Genomic DNA, 6,288 nt, shown 5'->3' with positions numbered 1-6,288 from the left:
AAAAAGAGAAGGCCCATGATAATGGCATTTCTTTTGTAAATCTCCCAATTCCACATGGTTGGGTGTGTACATTTCACACCAGATTGCATTGCATAGAAAACAGCAATGCAAGCCTGCTTGTGGCTAAAGAGGGGAGAGATGGTTTATCATGGCACAACTGTGTGTGTGTGTGTGTGTGTGTGTGTGTGTGTGTGTGTGTGTGTGTGTGTGTGTGTGTGTGTGTGTGTGTGTGTGTGTGTGTGTGTGTGTGTGTGTGTGCGTGTGTGTGCGTGTGTGTGCGCGCGCGCGTGTGTGTGTCCGTGTCCATGCAAGTGCAGAGACCTTTGGGGGGATGTTGCAGCTTGAGGAACCGAATAGAACAGGGTACCACTTCTCCATTGAGCTCATGGATGCCCTGTTCTATTCAATCGCCCTATTACTTTGAATGGTGTGAAACAAACCAATGATCTAACCGGTCATATGTTTGGATTGATCGAGTTGTTGTCCATGGTACTGTATGTTTGTCAATGCCTCCACAGCTGGCTTCCAAAGCTCAATTTTTATTCTGTTCCAAAAGAACAGTTCTTCAAGATAATTTATTGCCGGCAAGTGATACTGTTGTGCAAAAGAATTAGGCATAATATGGTTGAGTCACATAGTCGTGTATTGTGTCTCATTATGTCTAACATGAGATGGTCTGTTTTAAGATACTTGAGCCTTCCCGGCAAGAATGACTGGGTTGGTGTTTGATGAATAGGTCTTATTACAGTTTTGGCGTGTTTCTTAGTTGCATACTAAAACCCTGTGTTACTGTAAGTGGTGTTCACTGCTTCAATGTGTTTGAATATGTGCCTTGTTTGAGGGATTATTGCTGGAAAATCTTGCCGCACCTATTTTTAAAGAGGTCCTAAAAGTTAAACTGCTGACAACACAAGAGAAAGTATGCACCTTTGACGATTAAAATAGGGTAGCAATCCAAGACTGCTGCACAACCTGTATGTACAGAAAGGCCACGAGTATTACAATGAAATAAAAATGATAACAAATAATTTGAACATAAAGTTCAACATGGGATGTCAAAACATGAACACAGCTGGACTTTAATTTCTGTGGGGCCCACTGGGTCATTCTTACCATAACTTTCAACCCTGTATCATGGCACTGTGCTTATCATATAGTGGGGCAATTAAAATAGCTCCCTGTAGGATTTTACCCTGGCCTGGACATGCATACACACAAACTATGGTAGGCTACATGTTTGCCACTAGAGGGCTTGGAGCACTACGAGAAGCAACCCCTGGCATTGGGCAATGAGGTTCTTACATACATTACATAGGCTACTTTAGACCTGGGCTAGCAAACACAGATGAGCCGCTCTAAAGACTCAAAGAGGGTTAACCTGCAGTAAACACATTTGAATGAGCACTTGAGCAGTATAGACTGCAACAATAGGAAGCCAAATGCTGGAATTTAAGTAAACCTTTGATTGTGGATCTTGCTAGCGAAACCTTTGCTGGTCTGATCCACCTTTTGCTATTGGATCAGACCAGCTCAGTGGCGTTAGGGTTAGAGTGTCCGTCCGTCCGGGGATTCAATATCCCGGCCCGGCCGTGTAGCCTATTGTACACCAAGCTGCCTCAAGCTATGGAAACAGGAGATAGGCTCCTGACCCATGGGGCACATAGCTCGGGAACCATTGGTTCCAAAGGCCACTCACTACTTGATAGTGGATACTTAGAGGCATGACCTGGATTAAGTGGGGTTTGGATCTCAATCAGAAGGCTGTGTAGACTGTGTTTAACTGCCTCAACCAAACTCATGCAACCCACGAAACCTGAGCATCCGTGACCTGGAGCCTAAATCCACATACGTCTCACTCCCTCTCCTCTGTTCCTGTGTCCAGATAGAATAATACTGTCTACAACAAGACGTCACCCCGACTTGGAAGGATGTTCTTTTTCCACTTCTCCCATTACCCTTCTTCCTTGCGTGTCTTTCTTTCTTTTTTTTCTTTGGGGGGGGGGGGGGGGGGCGGGGGTTTATGCCTTTATTATTGATTGGACTGTAGGCTGACAGGAAGAGATGGGGAGAGAGAGATGGGGAGTGACACGCAGCAAAAGCCGTCGGGATCGGGACTTTTTATTAAGTTCTTATTGTTTATACTTTTTTGTTATATGTTCAACATCATGTCATTCTTTCATTCATTTATTCAAATCGGCCTCTCACTGAGCAGTTAAGCATGCAAAAGACATACAACATAAACACATAACAGTGCACCCTCCCTTCCTAGGGGAGCAGCCACGAACACTGATGTGCACCCACAAATGGAGCACTAGACTCCAGTAGCTCGGTTGCGTAATCAAGATGCAGCCTCCACGAATGGCCCACTGGCCCCGTCTGCACTCTCCTCCAGGAGGGGAGTGAACACTTCAATCAGTCACTCTCTGCAGCTGTAAGGATGACGGGGGGAGGGCAGTACCTGGAGAGAGACAGGAGAGAACAGGCAACAAGACAACACATACAGCACACACCTGCCTCGACATTGTAAACGGCCATAGCTGAATAGGTAGTCCGCCACACTTTTTTTTACACCTCTCGGGCTTATCCGAGAGTGTGGCGTTGTAGGGGAGGTGTCCCCGCACGCGTGCGTATGTCAGAAGTGTCGGCAGTGTCCGCCGGCGCCTGTCCAGTGTCCACTTTTGTCTGGGAAAGGCACTTTTCTGACCGTTTCTGACCATTTATCCATTTAGATAAATTATTAATGTTTAAAAAAACGTTTTTGTTACACAGAAACATAATATGTGTTGTATAGCTTCGCTTAAATGCTTAATTTGTAGTTTTAATGCGCAAATTAACCGTTTTTCTACTTTATTTTTATTTTTAGAGGGCACTCTTATTCTGAAGAGATCGTCCACCGGAAGTCGTATAGTTGCTCCGTTATAGTTGCTGACGGAACACAGCTCGCTTGACTAGCTCGCTTGATTAACAAGCCTACGTTCTCAAACAGTCAAACTCCATGTTAAGCTTGAGTAAAAAGTAAACAAACACGGACGTGGGACATTATGGAATATAAAGACTTGGCAAAAGTTCATATTTACCACCATGCTCTCTGAAACCAAGACAATGTGGGCCTATGGAACAAAAGTGTGTTCTCTTTCGTCATCTTTGCAGAAGGTGAGTAAGTAATTAATCTAATGCTGACACTGCAGTGTACTTGAGTATCATTTTAAGGTATTTTTCACTTGACTGGAGTATTCCAATTTGCAATTTTACTTCTATTCCAATACATCAGAGGCAAATATACTTTTACTCCACTACAATTATTTGAAAACTTTAGTCACTACTAGTTGCTTTGTAGATTTTAATTATTATGACAAAGCATACATAAACCACTTCAGCCCTATTTAAACTTTGGCTATTTGAAAATAGCCGATCTACAAGCTCACAAGCGATGCGACGTGTTGTGAGCCACATGTGATTTTAGCCATGGACCTCCATCTGAAAATGTTTTGTGCCAGGGACCCCCAGAAGAGAACATTTGTCTTAAAAATTCAAAAGTATAAAAACAATGTTCAAATACTGCACAAAAATAGCAGATGTACAAGCTTGCATCACGGGTGAACTGGTTTTAGAATATTTGGTATTGTACAGTATGGTCAAATTGGACAATATAGCTCTGTTTTCATCATGTGTATCAGGGGTGCAGCCATGGGTGGGCCTGGGTGGGCCGTGGCCCACCTACATAGAAAGCTGGCCCACCCAATCGATTTTACAAAAATATATATAGCCTATATATTTTAATTCATTTTAAATGTTTTGATAATAAATCGGTAAAATCAGGCAAAAATAAGAATTAAATAACATAACCCTAACCTAACCCTAAAACCGAAATAAAGTAGCCAAAAACAGGAAAAAAGTATCAAAATCCGCCCAAAAAACGACTAGGGTCTAGGGACACAAGTGCTCTTGTGAGACGAAGTAGGTGGTGAAAAAGTCCACAGAAATACAGATATTTAACACTTAAAAGAACAGTTTTTGGACGAAAACTATATCAGGATACAGTCCTCGACTAGAGAAATTAGTTGTTAGTTGATATAGTCACATTTTGTAAAATGGTGTTTGCTGTATACAATCATGTAGAGACCAGCCTTTACAGGTTGGTGGTTGAGAACTGAACAACTGTCAGATACATTCCAGCTCTATCTTGACTTTTTCCCAAAATACAGAATCATTTTTCAGCAGCTCCTAATAGGTGTTCATTTGACCTTATGTACATGTAACACACGTAACAATACATGCATTGTTGTTACATTTACTGATTACTACTCAGGGGCCAGGGCTCACTTTATTACAAATTATGGATGTCCTGTGTATTCCTTGGATTATTTTATATTGCACTTCCTGAGCATTATTACGTCGTTTTTATCCAATGCTTGAATTGTAGCCTTTGATTTGTGGTCAACCGCTATGTGCAATAAATTATACAATTTTGACATAAAATGGGGATCTCTAAATCCTCCCTGGACTTGTTGAAAGGTCAACACAGTACATCATTTCCAAATAGGTCAGCCACTGATCTTATACCTTGATTGTACCAGGTATGAAAAATCCTCCTGCATTCTTGGAGGGAAGTCATTATTATCTATTGATGGGAGTTAACAGTTGAATCATTATTTCTTCCCATGCACTACCAGATATCTCTCCACACATGCAAAGTATTCTTATTTCTGGAGGCATATGCGCATTTAAAAATCTCACATGGAGAGATAACGCATTGATTAATATTCACCCACTCTGTTTCCATTTCAGAATGGTTCCAATCATCACATGAGCATGACAGGCCCAATTATGCAGCAATAGGCCTATTTGGGAGTTTATATATTTATTTCCACTCTGAGCCTTTTCTGATGCCAAAAGAAATGAGCAAAATGTTTAGTGTGTTGATTATTTTCTTTGGTATGTATAATGGAATAATCTGAACCAAAAGCCTAGGAAATACAGTCGTTTTGATGTCAGAGTCGGACAAGCTTCTTGCACTGTTTAACATTAAGGCTGAGCAGTGGCAGAGTAATTACGGGGCCAGAGCTCTGCTCTGGACACGTATTGTTATTCGCATTATTCTGTCACTTCTTCTGCCACTTTTCGCAGTTCTGGCTGAACCGTGCAGTCGCTTTTTACGAAACTCGGCCATATGGTAGATGGTCATGAAAAACGATCAAGAAATAATTCTCACACTCATTCGTCAAAAGGTGGCGCTATAGCACTCAATTGAAAAATGCCAACTTTGAACAGGTACAACTCATGCCCTGTTTGACCTACAGCCATGAAACTTGGATACACATATGCGTCTCCTCATGCTGAACAACTTTCACACTCTGACTTTTGACCTCTGACCTTTAGATCTCCCACCATTTTGAATTATATGAAAAACAGTCATTGGCTCCTAACTTCTGCATTTTTTCACTTATGGAAAATCCGTTGGAAATTTTTGTAGAAAGTGGTCCAAAGTTCAAGTGTGAAACGTTTCGTGCAGATTGCTCAAAAATCCCAGGAGGAGATAGATTTTAACTATTACAGTTTTATGAAAATGATTCATCTGTGCCTAAAACATACATGCAGACTCACATTTCTTTGAAACTTTGCAGAAATGTAGAGGGTCATTCCAAATATCACTGAAACCAATCTTACTCCAATTGGCCAAAAGGGGGCGCTATAGCAATTTTTTTTAAAGGCAGACTTTAAACAGGCATAAGTCATGCCTCGTTTGGCCGAAAGTCGTGAAACTTGCTTACACATGTGCCTTGACTCATGAGGAACACACGTATCGATTTGACCATTAAGCTCCGCCCTTAGATTTTCCGCAATTTTGAGCAGTTTGAAAAATACTTGTTTTTGCCAGTTCTGGCTTAACCGTGCATACGCTTTTTACGAAACTCGGCCATATGGTAGATGCTCATGAAAAACTACCAAGAAATAATTCTCACACTCATTCGTCAAAGGGTGGCGCTATAGCACTCAACTGAAAGTGCCAACTTTGAACAGGTACAACTCATGCCCTGTTTGACCTACAACCATGAAACTTCGATACACACATGCGTCTCTTCATGCCCGACAACTTTCGTGGTCTGACTTTTGACCTCTGACCTTTAGATCGCCCACCATTTTGAATTATATGAAAAACAGTCATTGGCTCCTAACTTCTGCATTTTTTCACTTATGGAAAATCCGTTGGAAATTTTTGTAGGCAGTGGTCCAAAGTTCATGTGTAAAATGTTTCGTGCAGATTGCTCAAAAATCCCAGGAGGAGAT

This window comes from Gymnoscopelus microlampas (assembly GCF_963454915.1).
Source record: "Gymnoscopelus microlampas genome assembly, chromosome: 12".
NCBI lineage: Eukaryota > Metazoa > Chordata > Actinopteri > Myctophiformes > Myctophidae > Gymnoscopelus > Gymnoscopelus microlampas.
The sequence above is the reverse complement of the archived record's forward strand: the minus strand, read 5'-3'. Positions refer to the sequence as shown.